The following is an 18,743-nucleotide window of genomic DNA, read 5'->3' as shown; positions in this document are numbered from 1 at the left end:
TAGCAATAGCCCAATGAAGGTTCTAAAACACACTAGTCATTTTTAGTCATTTTCATCTAGTGAGTATAGATGTGGAGAACAGGTAGTTATAGGAAAAAAAAAAAAATCCACTATTGGGGATGTTAGCTTTGCCTCAGATTTTTTAACTGAAAGATGTGAATGGAATGTCTATACTACTTGTTGTAGGTTATATCATTCTTGACCCATATTCTGTGGCTTTCTCTCCAGTGTCTTCTAGGAAGGTTATCCATCTTTGCCCTGTTTTATGCAGGCATAGCCTTTTGATGTGGTTTGGCCAATTAAATATGAGCAGAAATGAGGTGTTTCACTTCTAAGCAGAAGCTGTAAGGGCATAGTTTGCCTAGTCTCCTTTCCTTCTGCATGACAATCAGCAAAGTTTCAGATAAAAAGCAAAGTGGAGCCAAGTTGCAGCTGACTTGTGACATACACAATAGTGTGACTGAGAAACACACTTTTGCTATTGTTAGCTATTGAGATTTTTCGATTGTCTATTACCCCTACAAAATGTAGCCTATCCTACTGACACAGATTTAAACAGTATCCTTTCAGCATGAGCTAAGTAAAATAGTGTTAATTATGACTCTTTGAGCTTTGGAGTGAAATTAGCTCTTGTCTTCCTGCTACTATATCTAAGAGCCCACTTGCTTTCACATCCATCTCCAACTTCCTCTCTCTTTAATGGATAGAGTGAACCTGCTCTGAACAATAGCTAAGTCCTCTACTAGGTCTCTGGATCCCATCTTCTTCCACATATAGACTCTTCTCTTTGAGCTAACTTCTGCAATTTCAATCTTTCCCTCTCTAATGGATCATTCATATCGTCCATCCTAAAAACAATTTTTTCTTGGGTTCACATTTCTTTCAGCTGGCCCCTTCCCATTTCTCTCCCCCTTTTCTCAAACAAACTTCTCAAATGGTTTAACTGTGTATGCTCTCTGCACTTCCTCACCTTCCATTCAATCTCAAATCTACCCTAGTTTAGTTTTCATCCCACCACTGAAAACAAATTGCTCTTGTCGACATCACCAAAAGCCTCTGCATTGTCCAGTCCAAGGGACACTTTTATGTGGTAATTTTACTCTACTTCTTAGCAGCATTTCATTGGGGTAACCATTTGCCCCCTCATGAAGGACTCTACTGGGCTTCCATGACACTCACCTAGCTTCATTCTTACCTCTTTTGTGGTTGACTCTTTTTCCTCCTTTACACTAAAATATGTAAAAAGTAGAACTCCTATGGGTCTGTATGGAGTCCTTGTTCCTTCTATCTGCATATTATCTCCCTATATTGAATTTGGCCTCATGATAACTCCTATTGTTTCTAGAGTTGCTCTTTTGAAGTCCCTATTTAGAAATACTCATAAGAGCCCTATTTATATATACATTTTTATTTCCCACTTCAAAGCATCTTTTATGAAATTTCAGGCAGAATTCATAATTTTGTTATTTTAACTCCCTCATTTTAATCTTAAAAAAATCTACTGATTATCCACAGTGTGCCAGGCACTATAATAAATGTTAAGAATATAAAAATGTATTATATATTCTTGCTCTCAAAAAAAAGTGCTCAGCAGGGAGGAAAATTTGCACACAACTATGGTAAAATGAGTAAATTCTAATAATGTACCTTGTGTAACACATGGTGGGAACATAAAGAAAATCTAAGTTTTGGGGAGCAGTAAGAAAGATTCCCAGAGGAAGTTATATTTGGTCAAAAACACAGTCAGACAAGAATTTATCAGAAGGGAACATTTATCAAGAGGGAACATTATTCTTAAAAGAAGAACAGGTGAGTAGGTCTGTCAATATTTAAGGCATTTAAAATTGTTTGATATATTTACAAAGAATAAGGGAGGTTGGGAAGAGTAAGAGCTGAGGCTGGACTTCGGGGCTAGTCCCAGGGCATGAGGACTTTTGATGGAATTATAGTCTTTTGGTATTCAGGCTGACATTTCTGAGCCCTTTCCAATGTTTGTGTTTAATCCATTCCAACCCTAAATGCATAAGTGTCTAATGGGAGGGGCAGTATAAGCAATATCAAAAGTTTTGAGACAGGAAGCATTGATTTATGTCACTTTTCTAGTCTCTATATTATTCTATTATATCTATCTGTTTACATTCTAGTCATTATCTGTTTACTTAATTTGGTTTTGAGTAGCAGTTCTCAGGAAAGGCTGATACTAAAAGTCTAAATGTTTTGAAAACTAGTACATACTGTTCACAATAATCTAATTCCAGTCCTTCACCTTTCATAATATAAGGAAACAATAATTCTGAATATTGAATGGCTGTTTAAGACTAAATTCTCTCTCTCAATATGGATAAAATCAGTTACATAATTTTTGAGGGTTCGGTACTAAAAGAAAATCTCAGTTGGTGTTGGGTGAGTTATTGTAAAATATATTTTATCTAACGGAACCCATCTGAAGTGCATGTATTTGGATTATTTAGTACTGTGTTAATAACAGCAAATGTGACAATTTCTATAATTTCGTTATACTTACATTCTAAGCCTGAGCTTTTTAGTATTTCTTGTTATGCTCATGACGAATAACATTTTCTTAAAAATTAAAAGTGACAAACCCAGTCTCTATATATGTAAACTCTTGAATATTTCACACCTACCAGAGAAATATAACAAAGAATCGCTTTTGAAACAAACTCAGGGAAAGCAATTTTGCTTCTAAATATTATAATATAAATAGTATTTAAAATATTTAAATTTTGTGATGCCAAGTTTGACTGAGTGGTATAAAATATGTTTTGACTTCGCTTTACCTTAAGAAAATCTCTCCTATTTTCATTTTTTAATTTATAACAGGAATAACAAATTGATTATGAACAGGGCATTCTAGATGGGATCTTTAACTTCATGGATAAATATGTTGGAATGAAGCAAATAGTTTCAAGGATGAACCTTTGCCATGGAGTGCTACTCAGCACCATTGTCTTACATGAATTATTTCACAGTTGCAACTGAACGGACTCTGACAACTTCTCTAGTAAATTAGTCATTCTGGTGAACCGCCTACAGCATTTGTGTTAAAGCAGTAGAACCAAGTACAAAGAGACATTAATGGTATGAATCAGATTCAGCCCTGTGACTTCAAAACTAAGTTAGAAAAAAAGGGATGGTGGGAAGGAAAGTGTGCAAGACTAATTTTCTGAAAAGAATTCAGATAGAGGCAGTTTGTAAAATAATTTTAAATATATAGAGATTTCTTATCTAATGCCACCATGTTCAAATGCTCATTATAATTTTACATTTGCTCCTGATAGACCAGAGCTAGGTGGGTGGCCAATGACATATAAGTTGGCTCCACTAAAGACTCATTCCTCACATGGAACTTGAGCAGCTGGACACAAGGATACTTTTAAAATACCTATTTTTGCCCCTACCTTACCACATGTGTCAAGACATGTAATGTCTTTAACACCAAGACACGTTCAGGAATAAGAAAGTCTACACTCTAAATTATGTAAGAAGAGACTAAACAATTTGTGAGATGATTTAAATAAAAAGCTAAGTAATTATGGGCTTCTTTTTTCCCCCCATAGTGCTGATGTCTCTTCTCAGCATTATGTAAAGTGTTTTGGGATGTTCATTAAGGATTCCAGGCCACTGGAGTACTACTAAGATCATTAATTTCTACCACAAAGCCTCAAATGTATTACCCTAGTCAAGTGGGTACTGGGGAAATCTGGTTCATTATTTCTGATAATGGAAAATGAACTTTTCTGCAATGGCAGCTACACAGCTCACAGTTGTGGATATTAAAGAATTAGGCATTAGCTTTTCCAGGTGTCTAAGGTTCTATTTTATATCTCACTTTATAAATTATGGCTCTTCCATAGCAGCTAGTACACTAACAAAGAACTTAGCTTGTTAGAAGATGGGAAGGTCCCAAGTGCAGAAAAATTGTTGACATAAGCCTTAAATGAGAATAACAAATGTCTCCCCATTTGTCCATTGGGTTAAAAGAAAGTTAAATGCATAAAAATTTTTTATAAAAAGTATTTATTGTTTCTTAGAACTATTTTAAAGGTTTAATTTCGGTTATGTCAGATGTAGATCAAACCTTTATTATTATTTATTAATGTTAAGTTAATACAAAAAGAATTATTAACATCTGGTATGTACAAGATACTGTTCTAAATATTACAGCAGATGTAAATGTTTAAGAGTAAGGAGATGATCCAGTTTCTCAGTAGAGTTTTCCTGCTAGTCATAGGATGGTACCAAATAGCCACAAAGCAAAGCACAAGACTTACAAATATGTAATGTAGCAGGGAATGGCTCTAACAGCTTACTCTGGTGATTGATTGAAATCTGTTCTTTGTAATGGCTTGCATTAAATGAAGTCGAAATATCAGAAATTTTTTGATATTTTATAGAGAAAGAAATAAAAATAATTGGACGGATAGAAATGTTGTAGTGGAATTATATATAACCTACTCACACATTCTTTAATTATGTTTCTCAAGAAGGCCCAGAGAACATTCTCTTCAATGAGGCATTGAGAAATACATTGGTTAGGGAATACCAAAATTCTTTAGAAAATCCATAGTAGCTATTTTCTATAAGGGGTCATGGTGGGTGATGCTCAAATAAAAATGGACTTCTTATTTTTCTTGTGGATGATAGCATTTCAGAGTGGTAGAAGCATTTAATCACCACTTTAAATCAATAATGGGGGTTGAATTTTTTTAATTGAATTTTTATTATTAATTTTATTAGTTGAATTTTATTGTGGAAGGGGGGAGGTAGACAGGATAAAGGGGATCAAATATGTGGTGACAGAAAGAAATCTAACTATGAGAGGTGAACACACAGTGTAAATATATATACGCCTTATTGTTAAAGTGTACAGCTGAAACTTATTGAATTTCGTTAACCAATGTCACCATAAAAAAAAATTCCTGGAAGAAAAATTCTTTGCATTTATTGAGGTTATCCTATCATTTTCTTCCTTTAATCTACTTCTTATACTGAATTATTACAATAAATCTCCTAGTATTACATAAGCCTTTCATTTCATATGATAAGTTCTATTTGATAACAATGTTTTATTTTGTGGCTGGATTGTGGGATTCATCTACTAAAAATTCTTGAATTTATATAATAAATGAAATTAGACTACAATTTTTATTGTCTTATCCTTGTCCAATTTTTGCTATCAGAATTTTGCTAGCCTTGAAGAATACATAGGATAAACTTCCACATTTCTCTGTTTTTCTATGCTCATAGAGATTATCTATTCTGGGAGGTGTTTACTATGACTTTCCTCTATAATCATCTGGGTTTGCTACCATTTTAAACATAGACTTTAAAATTTTCTTCTATAGTAATTCTGTTCAAATTTTCTACTACTCCTTGAACCATTTTTGCTAGCCTTGAAGAATACGTAGGATAGACTTCCACATTTCTCTATTTTTTTTTTTTTTGAGATTTTCATTGCTATAAAACAGAACATTCTGTAGTAGTTATTTTTAGACAGGATGTGGGGGTGGTAAAGTTTTTGAGCCTTCGCTTTCCTGAATATGCCATTATTTCCCCCTTATAATTGATTACAATTTTAGCCAGGTCAAGAATTAGATTTAAAGAAATGTTCTTCCTTTTCGTTAAAAGCATTGCTCTGTTGTCTTCTAGCGTAAGTTACTGCTGAGAAATTTTATACGAATATAATGAGTGTTTCTTTGTAGGTCACCTGTTTACTTCTCCATGGGAAGTTTAGGATTTTCTTTTTCTTTGAAGTTTGAAACTTTATTATGATTTATCTTCATGTATATATCTTTTCTTTCATTCTGTTGAACCCTAGGTTGGTCTGAAGTCATGTGTCTTTTTTAGCTCTAGAAATTGTTTTTCTATAATTTTCTTGATTATTTCCTTTCTTTCACTGTGTTTGTTTCTCCTTCTGTAAATCTAGTATAATAGATTTTGGTATTTATACTTCTATATGTCTTAAATTTTTTTTGACACAGTGTTATTATTACTTTGTTCTTTTGTATCATGTTTCAAAAGAATCTTTCATTTTGCTCTTTCAGTTTGTGAATTTTCTTCGGCTACGTTTTCATTCCATTTAGCTTTCAAAATTACTAAACATTTCTTACAATCATATTTAAAATTTCTAGATCATTAATTATTTCTATTTTTGTCTATGAAATATGTTTTTGAAGTTCTCTAAATACATCAAGTATACATATCTGAAATGTTTACTCTGCTAAGCAAAGTTTTAATTCTCAGCTGTTAATTCTTTATTTGATGATTTTGTTGTTTTTATTCTGCTGATAGCTTCCTCAAATGTTTGGTGATTATCTTTCTGCTCATCTTTGTGTTTAAGTATCCCTGTTTACAATTTATATATTGTCTCCGGTGATTCTAGGGGACAGACCATACATACTGGTGTATGGGGTGTGCAAGTTCTTCTAGGAATAAGAGCTCCTATTCTTCCTGAACTTTGCTAGCTATTTGGACCAAAGTGCTGCCTTTTTAGACTAGCACACATATTGATTGCATTAGCTGTAGCTTCTAGGTAAACACCTCTGGTGCCCACTGTTCTGGGTAATGGACAATCAATTTAATGTCTTTCCAAGTACCTCTCTTCCTGAGCCCAGAGCACCTACAAATTTCTTCCTTTTCTTGCATATGTGATGGATTATTGTCTGTTTTTCTTTTATTCCTGAGATATTTCAGTCTACGAATGGCAGTCTCACTTTTTACTGATGTACGTTAAGTCATTTTAAAAGTATACTTTTCTATTATTCTAAAGACTTTAGGTGAGAGAGGAAAAAGGTGTGTTTACTCATAATGACATTTTGGTTGAATATTTCCTTAATTTCTTTGAACATTCTGTTGTCTTTATTTGATATTACCAATATTCTGAGGCCTGTTCAAAACACTTTTTCATCTTTCAGAGTCATAAAAATTGAAGTCAGGCTGTGGGAAGGATGGCCACATCTTACTTAAGACCACAATACTGGGGCTTCTTGTTTTAGAAGGCTGGTATTGAATAGGTTACTACCTGAGGTAATAAATATAATAGGCAGTTATTTGAGCTCAAAAGCAGGGAACTGCCCGGTAGAATCAGAGGATAAAGGGTACGTTCTCTGTAGTATATCTGTGTTCAGAAAAATGGGAAAATTTTAGAAAATTTCTGATTTATGTTTCTGATAAGATTAAAAATTTCATTTATTAGATTTTAACAAGCATTTATGAGGGAACAAAACAGAGATGGCAGTATTATTTAGATATGAAAAACACAATTGTTGGAGTGGTAACTTCAGAGGAAGCAGGCTACCAAAAACTGACAGAAAGAAATACAAATTAACAACAACAACAAAAAGAGAGATGGTAAAATATTAATATTTCAGGAAAACTATAAATAATTCAAAATAATGAAAAAAATTTAGTAATATGGACAGAGTTATGTGATCCAGTCTAGATATGTATAAAAAAGAGAACTGAGTAGATGAAAAGAAGTAATAAACAAAGATATAACAGAAGAAGATTCATTAGCAAATGTAAGATCTAATTTTTTAAAATAGAGAAATAGTCATGAAATACTGAGAGATATTGATTTCACTATATATATATTGGTGAAATTATTATATCATAAAAATAGAGCAAAATTGTTGGAAACAGTAGGAAAATCATGTTATATATGAAGAACAAAATTTAGGCTGGCTATAGACTTCTCCAAATATTTTTTTGACCCACATTTAAAACAACATGAAGACAAAGTTGAATATAAAGTTATAGACAAAGATACTATCAGACAAAAAAAAAAGTACAGGGGAAGCAACATAATTTTAATACAAAATAGAATTCAAGAACAAAAAACATGTGATGTGATGCTTTTATACTGGTAAAGCTGATACCCATAACAAAGTTATAACAGTCATTAAACATATAACTAAAAGTTAATACCAAACTATATATAGCATAAACTCAGAGATAAATGGAGACTGACAGAAACACAATTGTAATGAGATGCTTTATCATATACTATTCTTAGTTGTTGACAGATAAAATAAGTTAAAAAATAAATAAGAACTGAAAAGACTTGGAAAAATGCACCCAATATAGTAATTATATCTATAACTGTATTTTTATTTATATATGACACATGATACATATACACTCAATTTTTATAAAAGAGACACATATTTATTAATATAAAAAGGCCTTGTATTCTATAGAAACAATAATTTCTTTGCAAATGCCTCGGAAACATTTATAAAAAGTGATCATATACTAAAAACCCACCCTCAAAATCTTAATTAAAAGCAAGAATAGAAACCATGTAAGCTATATTTTTTTAATGGCATTGCAATGAAATAGCTTAATTGTAAAGTCTAAACAAAAAATTCACAGTGCTTGGATTTTGCTAAGGAGCTCTTGGAGTAAGGTAACTCTATAGGCTTTAGATAGAGTATTTAGAGTGATAAGAAGAACTTTCTAAATTAAAACCTCTGTGATGTTTCCAAAGTTATGGCGTGAAGGCAAATTTATAGCCTGGACTTCCTTGTTTATTAAACAACAAAGAATGAAAATTAATTTAATATCTAACCCCAAAGTTTTGAAGAAAACAACAAAGCAAACATAAGAAAATCAGAAGGAAGAATATGATTCAACTAGTAATTTATTATTATTTTTTTTAGGACAGAATAGCAAAAAAGGCAGAATAACTAATAGAAAAACTTCTAGCACATCCAAACAAGAACAAAAGAAAGGGAAAGCTAAGTGTAGACGTTTATAATTTAAAAAGGGGACATATCAGTACATAGATCAGTAAATGGGAGAGTTTAAACATTTTAAGAGTATTTTACATACTACTCTGTACTCATAAAATTTAAAAATCTCAACAAAATAGTTTAGTTCCTAACCAGAAATAAGTTCTGCAAGTTGGTCTGAAAAGAGGTAGAAAATTTACAGCTGTTGGGAAAAAAATTAACAAGTAAATTCAAATTTTAACTTTTGTGTGTTCAAAGTTGCAGTGATTAAAAATTTCAATAGTATATAAGCTGATTGAAGCATAAAAAGAGAGAGAACGTTTCTCAAGTCATTTTATGAAGTTAGTGAACTTTGATAACAAAATATGACAAAGCACAGCAGTGAAAACTATAGATTAATATATAGATTAATATCACTACTGTAATACAGGGGTAAATATCAGAAAATAAAATATAGATGTATATTAAAAATAAGCACCATGGCCAAAACTAGTTTTTAATCCTCAAATAAAATAACAATTCATTATGATTTGAACATTATGTCATAGGTTGCAGATTAAAAGTAATGTGATCATTAAGTGACACCCAATATATTAGTTTCCTGTTGCTTCTGTAACAAATTACCACAAACCCAATGGCTTAAAACAACACAAATGTATTATTTTACAGCACTAAAATCAAAGTGTCGACAAAGCTGCATTCCTTATGGAGGCTCTAGGGGAGAATCTGTTATTATGCTTGTCCAACTCCTAGAAGTTCCTGCATTCCTTGGCTCATGTCCCCTTCCTTTCATCCTTCCAACCCCCTTCTGTCATCACATCTTCTATGCTGACTTTGACCCTCCTGCTTCCTTCTTGTATGGACTCTTATGATTACAATGAAGCCACTCAGATGATCCTGTATAATTTCCCTATATCAAGGTCCTTAGTTTAGTCATGCCTACAAAGTACCTTTAGCTGCGTAAGGTAATATAGTAACAGGTTTTGGGGGTTAGGATATAGACATCTCTGGAGCCATGATTCTGTTTACAAAACACAAAATGAATTGAATTAAATTTAACATCTCTTCTAATCAAATTCTTATCAAATCAGGACCGGAAGAATACTTTGCTAAGATGGTGAAGCATTTGCATTATCAACCAACAGTCATGGTCTTATTTTGTGGAGAAACACTGAAGATATTCTTAATAAAGTTAGAAATAAGATGAAGATGATTGCCACTGCGCTATACTTAATATTGTTTTGGAAGTAGTGGCCAATGGCACAAATAAATAACACCAGAGCTCTTGTTTAGAAAGCAGTTTCGGTTTTCATTATTTTTCACTGATGTCATCGTATACCTAAAAAGCAGACGAATCCATTGACAAACTGTTAGAATTAATACAGAGCTTAATAAAATGACCAAACTCTGAAGAAACAAACAAACAAAAACTAAGTAAATAGTATTTAATATACCAGCAGGAAAAAGTTTATTTCAAACAACAAAAAGGGACCCTTTGTTTACAGGAACAAAAAGAAAGGAATTGGACCAATGATTCTTAAACTTTTTAGTATCAGTACTCCTTAACTATTAATAAGTATTGAGAATGCTTATTAGCTTTTGTTTATGTGGATTATGCCTATTGATATTTACTGTGTTAGAGATTAAAATAGAGCAGTTTAAAAAATTTAATATTTAATTAAAAATAATAGTAAACCAATGTGTTAAAAATAACATATTTCATAAAAATAACTATATTTCCCAAGCTCCCTCAAAATATAGTGAGAAGAGTAGCATAGTTCACATTTTACATTCAAATCGCTTCAATGTCAGACTTAACAGAAGCCAGCTGAATTTCCATGTCTGCCTCTACATTCACTTTGTTGTCATATGCTGTTTTGGTTAAAGTATATGTAAAGAAAAAGCTCACATTACATAGATATGGAGTTGGAAAAGGGAAGAATATTTTAATAGCCTTTTGGAGAGTTGTGGATATTCTCCTTTGAACTTGACTAGTGTTGTGGTGAGGAGTCTAAAGTGATATTAACAAACTTTCTGTACTCTGCTTCATTAAAATCTGTTGGCCTCTCTTGCAGTTTGAATGAATCTTTTACCCATGCATAATTTCTTAACATCATGCCTCAATAAAATTTGGAAAATACTTGTTTGCTAAATTTGCAGATCTTCCATATTTTGACACATTTTATTAGATAATATCTAAAAAATCACTGCTGATATCATTAAAAGTTATTAAGTCCTGGGAAGGTACCAAGCTCATAGTGGCAGATAGAAGTTCACTAAAGTTCTTATTTTTGCTCAAAAGTGCTAAGATTTTGGAAGTGATTGCTACTGTAGCCTAATGTAGAATTATTCTGACCAATATGGAGGTACTGGAAGACCTTAAAGCTGGTCATTTTTATTTTCATAATCAATGGTTGTAAAATGGTCAATAGAGAAAATAAATCATTAGTGATGCTTAGACTGTAAATCTGATGCATATGTGTATCTCTGGCCCATCACTAGTTCATATAAATTATAATGAACATTTGAAGACTGTGGCAGGAATCAAAATATTTATTTGCAAGTATAAGGAAGGATGAATTGGAAGTGACTGGGGAAGGAAAATTGGAGAAAGTAAGAAAGCTGTTTCAGTAATTTAATTATAATAGGTCCTAATTAAGGTGCATTTAGTTGGAATGGAAATGATAAAATAAATTTAAGGCACGGTATATGTATGTTTTAGTTTTTATCATCATCATCATCATCATTACTATTGTTATTATTATTGCAAATAAAAGTCTAATAGAACATGATCAGAGATTGAATACTGGGGTAAAGGAAAGAAAATTCATATATGATTCTAAGATTTTAACCTGAAGGAAGAGGCAATTTTTGGTACTGAATTTGAGCTGGTTTAGAGAGTCTGGATTAGAGAACAAGAAATTTTGTTTCTGACATACCAATTTTGTGAAAATGGTGCTCTGTGGGAACATGGAAATAATGGTTGACAACTCAGGTGAAAGCCCCCAGACCTATAATGTTAAGAGTTAGATGGCTAATCTGGACATGCTAGAGTTGATTTAGAAATGTTGTTCTCCAAGCAGAGAGAGAGAGAGAGAACAAAAAAAAAGACCGAGTTTAGGAAACATCCACAGATCAGATAAAACGAGAAAGGGAAAAGGACTCATTGAGGAAAATGACAGGGGCAATCTCAACTCAAGGAAAAAGAGCATGCTGTTTCAATAAGGAGGCATGGATTGCCGGTACCACATGCAGCTCAGAACTTCACCATGATCAGAGCATTAAGGAAAGACCACCAGTCACTGAGATGGAGAAAGCCTGTGTTCTCAGATGGAGTATTTTTAGGAACATTGTTGTAGGAAAATCGATCTACAGGAGATGGTGGAAATTGAGACAAGGAGTAAGGATTACTCACATGAGAATGACAAAAAGAAGAAAGGAAAAAAGCAGTAGTAATTGGAATAAATCTTGAGGTCAAGGGCATATTTGTTTAAAATGGCTTTTCAAGTTCCTGTTGATTTGAAAGTAGATGGGAAAGAATGGAGAAAGAGAAAAGTTAGAGATTTGGAGAAATAAAGCAAGTATTGTAACTGGGTCCCCCAGGCTGTGGGAAAGAATAACAACTAGTTTGACATTAAAGAGGAATGAAGAATTAGAGTCTGTTATATTTGGAAGGAAGATGAGAAAAAATGGAGCTAGTTTTATGTTGTGATGATGAGAGCTATGTGTTAGGGAGAATACATCATCAGGTGTGATCAACTAGTGAAGATGAAGGCTTTAGCTGAGCTTGTCCTTGGGCAGATGTTATCTGTCCTCTGCCCATGGGATATTAGGCTGTGTTTGCACTTGGAGTATAACCTGAACACTAAAGTTTCACATCTGATTTTATTTAATGCTATTTTGCAATGAAATATAAGAATAAGTCTCTACTGGAACCACTCACGACTGTGGAGCTCTTGTGGAAAAATCTTATTGTTGAGACTGTCTAAATGAAAAGATTTTCAATTTCAATAAGGAAAGCTCTAGATAGTGGTTTCAAGTTAGGCCTAATGTTAATGAACTATGTTTCATTGTTCGTAGGTTGGCAATTAAGTCATAGTCAAGTGAGGCTGATTTTCTTTACCATCTTTTAAAATTTATGTACTTAGAAATTTCCTTCCTAAACTTGTATCACTAAAATCATTTTAAGAATAGAAATGTAAACAGAGGTAACATTACTTAACTTACACAATGTTTATCCATAATTTAAGAAATTTGCCTTTTGATTTCTCCATGTTATAAACCAAAATTGAAGTCTTGAATGCTGTAATCCATGATTCTACCACCCTTTCCCTTCTGTCATCACCTTTCTCTTTCTCAGGTTATATTCTGTGAGCTGTTGTTATAATCACTCCCTTGCATATATTAACCCCTTGTTCTTCTCTCCTACCATCGTTGTCATTTTGAAAAATCCCAATCCTATTTAATTCCAACTCTTTGCCCATTCTGTCCTCTCACATTAGTAATTAAAGTAACTGAAGAAAATCACACATACATTAAATATTAACTGGGGTTTCAACGATTCAGAATATAAAATATGCATCTGATTTCATTTTCTTTGTTAGATTTACTTACCAAATTTATAAATGAAACTCATTTTGTTTCCTTAAATCATTTAGAATTCTCTCTTCTGCAAAATCACCTGAGGTTTTCAAGAACTAAAGCTACTTTTAAAAGAATTTAAATGAATAAGTATCCCTTTCGCTCTTAAATATTGATGTTATTCACTCATTCATGTGGGATTGGTGAGAAGTGTTTAGATCCTCATTATATATTGAAAATTGAGCAGATAGAATTTGCTGATAGATATATAAGTTGTAAGAGGGAAGACAAACAAGGATAAATAGAAAGATTTTGTCTTGCAAACACATTTTCAAAAATGAGGAGGAATTTTGAAGGAGCTGGGTTTTTGGAGGTGAAGATGAGAGAATCAAGAATTATGTTAAGGGGCTAATATCCAAAATACACAAAGAACTCATACAACTCAACAACGACAAAACAAACAATCCAATTAAAAAATGGGCAGAGGATCTGAACAGACATTTCTCCCGAGAAGACATACAATGGCCAACAGACATATGAAAAGATGCTCAACTTCACTAGCTATTAGGGAAATGCAAATCAAAACCACAATGAGATACTATGTCATACCTGTTAGAATGACCGTCATCAACAAGACAATTAATAACAAGTGGTGGAGAGATTGAGGGGAAAAAAGAACCCTCACACACTGGTGGTGGGAATGTAAATTGGTACAGACACTATGGAAAACAGTACGAGGTTCTTCAAAAAATTAAGAATAGAATCACTATATGACCCAGCAATTCCTCTTCTGGGTATCTATGTCCCAAAAATTGAAAACATTTATCTATAAATATATATATATATACCTTGATGTTTATAGCAGCACTATTCATGGTGGCCAAGACATGGAAACAACCAAAGTATCCTTCGATAGGTGCTTGGATAAAGATGTGGCACATATATAGAAAGAAATATTACTCAGCCATAAGAAAAGATGAAATACTGCTATTTATGACAACATGAATGGATCTTGAGATAATCATGCTAATCAAAATAAGTCAGGCAGAAAAAGTTGAGAACCATATGATTTTATTCATATGTGGGATATAAAACTGAAAGCAACAAACAAATAAGACAAATAGAGACTCATGGACACAGATAACAGTTTAGTGGTTACTGAGGGAAAGCGGGTAGAGAGGAGGTAAATAAGTCTAAAGGGGGCCAAATATATGGTGACAGAAGGAAATTTAACTTTGAGTGGTGAACATACAATGCGATATACATATGACATATTATTGAATTGTACACATGAAAAGTAATTTTATTAACCAATGTCACCTCAATAAATTTAATAAAAAAAGAATTGTGTTTATGATGCCTTTCAGACATTTTTAGATATGAGTCTGGAATAGAGGGAGGAGGTCAGGACTGAGGTATTACATTTGAGAGTCTTAGGGAATTGATGGTATTTATAGCCACAGGCACTGGATGAAGTTATCTAAAGCCAGAGCACATGTAGAGTAAAGAACTTGCAATGGGGAAGCCAGAGGTTCTCCAAAGTTTAGAGGTTGGGGAGATGCAGAAGAATCAACAAAGAGAATGAGAAGGTGTAGACACTGTGAGAGAAGAAAAATTTAGGGGGAATGTTGCCCCAGAAGCCAAGTGAAAAGAATAAAAGCTTGAAAACAGGAAAAAATTATCTGTATCAATTGCTGTTGATGTTTAAAATGAGGACTAGTGAATGACCATTGCATCATCAGTGTAGTAATCATTAACGGTCTTGATAAGTGAAGGTTGAGGAGAGGTGGGGATCAAAAGCATAAGGGAGGAGCTTCAAGGGAGAATGAGAGAAGAAGCTGAATCCTGTCAAAGGGAGCAGAGAAATGGGTTGTTAGCTAATAGGCTATGGTCTACCAGGCTAGGTGTGGTGCAGTAAGGGTGTTTTAAAGATCAGGACATTCTATTATGCCTGTATACTTTATACTGATCCAGTAGAGAAGGAAAATTGATGACAGAGAAGAAAGACAGATACTGGAGCAATGTCTCTTAGTAAGCAAGAGGAGATAGAACCAGTGAAGAGGTGGAGGGGCAGGTCACCCAGAGAAACAGGAGGGAAGGCAGAATTAGGAGCAAACCGTAGGAAGGTGTGAGGATGTGGCTGGGACAGTTTGTTGAAGTTTTCTTTTGATCTCTTCTATTGTCTCACAAGCTCTGAGAGAAGGGGGAAGGAGTTGATATATGCAAGTGCATAATTATAACAATGCAGCATGGAATCCAAGGTGGGGAGGGAGGAGGACATGAAGGAAGAGACCTAGAAGGGTGGTAGAATCAGTAAATTATAGCATGAAATTAATTGAAATTCTGGCAGATAATATGGTTAAGACTAAAAGCAAATTATTTGGTGAGTGTGTGACAATGTATAAACTTTACCTGTGTTTACATATCTTATCTCAAAGATAAATTCTTAGTGAAAAGTTATGATTATAGAGTGATTAAGTTGTTTTAAATGTCATGAATCATTCTGATTGTATAAATTTGTTTTGAAAGTCAGGCTCAGTACCATATACCTGGTGGGCCTCACTTCACATATCGTTGGTCTCACTTGCCTGGTCCCAATGTCCACTGCAGCAGGCAGCTCTAAGTCAGCTCTGACTGATTTCATTCAGGTGCAGTCTGACAGCACCCATCTGATGCCCCTATGGACCTCTCACTTCCTGCACAGGTGTTTAGTGTCAAGTGTGGGGCACTGCATGAGCAGCTTGGTGGTGGGGATCTACACGGGTGAAACTGGGAAATGTGTAGAGAATTAATAGGGTGACATTTTAACCCATAGAAGGCAAAAGGTGGTGGGAAGGATCTTCCTCCCTTTTGCCTCCTCCAACAGGTGTTCTGAGAAGCTTGGTATAGAGTTCCTAGGATGTTGGAGTGCTCAGTTGCACTTAGCAGCCCCCAACTTCAAACACACCCTTGAGTCCTTGTTGGGTGTTTTTCTCTTTCCCTGCCACAGCCCCTTGTCCTTCACTCCTGCTCCCAGGGTTGTTCTTGCAGATCAAGTAGGAGCCTATGAGTCCACAACCTCAGGCTGTCTGAGAATCCAGGCTGAGACAAACACTGTAACACTTTACATGCTATCAACTCCAATAAAGGTGTAAAATTTGATTTAAACAAATGACTAATCCCTCCTGTGAATTTGCATCAAGGGATGTGATGAGAAGCTGTAATTTTTCTTCCTTAACATAGACTCTTATTGACATATGATTTTAGTCATTTGCTATTGTTTATGAATTTAAGTTCTATTAGTGTTGCATTTTGTGGCAATTTAGACACAATACACATGATTATTCTGATCTAAAAGCAAATTATTATCTAAAAAGTTAGAGGAACAAGTAAAACAAAGTGCAATTATGTTTATTATACATTGAATAATATGTACAAAAATTATAATTTTTCTTCCTCTTAAAGTTTTGTTTTATTTAAATTTAGGTTTTATGATTCTTTCATGGATTATATATTGAAATAACTTCTTAGCTCCCCGCTTCCAGTCCTACATGTTCTCAGTGATTTTTGTAACACAAAAATTTGATCAGCTCATACTTTGCTTAAAAGGGTTCAAAAATTAAGCCCAAACGCTTAGGATAACCTATAACTTGCTGCTCTCTCCTCTCCAGCCTCCTTAAGCCCCATATCCCGTGCTCTATACATATTTAATTACTTGCAGGGCTCCCTGCTGGCCACAGTTTCAGTCCTCAGGCTCAAACCTGCTCAAGTAATCTCCTCTTCTGCAAAGCTTTCTTCTTCTTCAGTGTCCAGTTCAGTTTTATCACTCTCTCTTCTACTGAGGTCTACTTTGTTCTTCCCCCTTTTAGAGCAGGAAGCACACTGTATTGCAATGATTTGTTTACATAACTCTCTTCTCCACTAGACAAGGCTTTGCTCATTTTTGTATGCCTACCCCTTAGCACAGTACTTGACATGTAATAGTTCATTAATAAACGTCATTGCAGTTGCAGCCTACAAAACTGTGCTATCTTTGAAAGTGATAAAATTAGGCTTAAAAATTTATAATTCAAAGCTTTTGTGAATTCAAATAGCTACCTCTTCTTCTTTCCCAGGTCCATTATCCCCCGCCTGCTTAGTGGAGTCAGTGGAGGTTACTGTAAAGTTTACCTGAGAATTCTTGGTTCACAGCACTTTTTGGAATATGTGGGTATAAAAATTCCTTTCAGATTAAGTTTAGACTCTTCAATGGGAGTGTTTAAGCTTTATTTATGGTTAGCTTTGTTCTACGTCAGCAGTGGACTTGAGAGTGGCTTATTTGTGTTGAAAATCTTGGAGCAAAGTCAGCCCATTTTAGCCTGGCCAAGCTCTTTCTTGTGCACAGGTAGGTATGTTTTGTTTAACCTGTGTCATATTATAAAACTGAATTAGTTGCCAACATTTAAAAATTAATACATTTCACACACAACAAATCTGGACTTCCTTCTCTTGGAGAGTTCAGAGATCTGGGACACTGAGCCCACATTTTTCCATAAGGCAACAATTGGCTGGAGCCGAACACTATTAGGCATATTTCTGATAGTTTGAGTTATTTGTAGTAAAACATTTTTCAAATACCATCTGATTAAATGTAAATAATTCCCCTATACCATATTATCACTTAACATTTTGAACCTTCAAACTTAAGTTGACTTCTCCTGGGATCAACTACAAACAAGTTTGCCACCTGATTTTTCAACAACTAACTTTAGTAAAGTAAGCCTAGTTGCTCAAAAAAATTCAGATAACTCAAAATATCATTACTATATTATCTACTAAAATTTAGTATTTATTTTTTTGATGTCTCTCAACATGTCAATGAATTTCTCTTGCGTCATGTTGTGTTATGCTAGTTTATGGTGGGAAAAAGCATAACAGGATGTGACATGATGTAAGTGATGCACTGACATGTATAATTTAAAGACTACCCTCCTGCTGGAAACAGACACCTGCAATTAATTCAGATCCTGGGAATTTAAAATGAAACTGATGAACAAAACTGGAAATGTCCATGAATTGATGGACGAATGATGTGGCTCACAAACCCAAAGCAGAGTATGATATATGAGTACATTATTATTACTGAGGATCTCAGAGCTTAACATCACCCATGAATAAAGTAGTCATTTGCTATTGTCCAAATTTGATTAGATTCTTTAAAAGACAGTCTAATTAGCAAACATTTAAGAAAAGCATTTTTATTTTTTTAATTTTAATAATTTGGTTATTTAAATTATTTAAGTCCTAAAGTAGATAATTTAATCCTAAGCTCTATATGTCATATTTCTCTGGATATATTTTATTAAAGACGTATTTTGTTTTAAACAACCATGATCAATGCATTTTTCTCTTTTAAAATAATAATTTTGAATAAGAATATTACATATTTAT

Source organism: Pteropus vampyrus, unplaced genomic scaffold (assembly GCF_000151845.1).
Source record: "Pteropus vampyrus isolate Shadow unplaced genomic scaffold, Pvam_2.0 Scaffold11, whole genome shotgun sequence".
Taxonomy (NCBI): Eukaryota; Metazoa; Chordata; class Mammalia; order Chiroptera; family Pteropodidae; genus Pteropus; species Pteropus vampyrus.
This window is presented reverse-complemented; position numbering follows the sequence as displayed.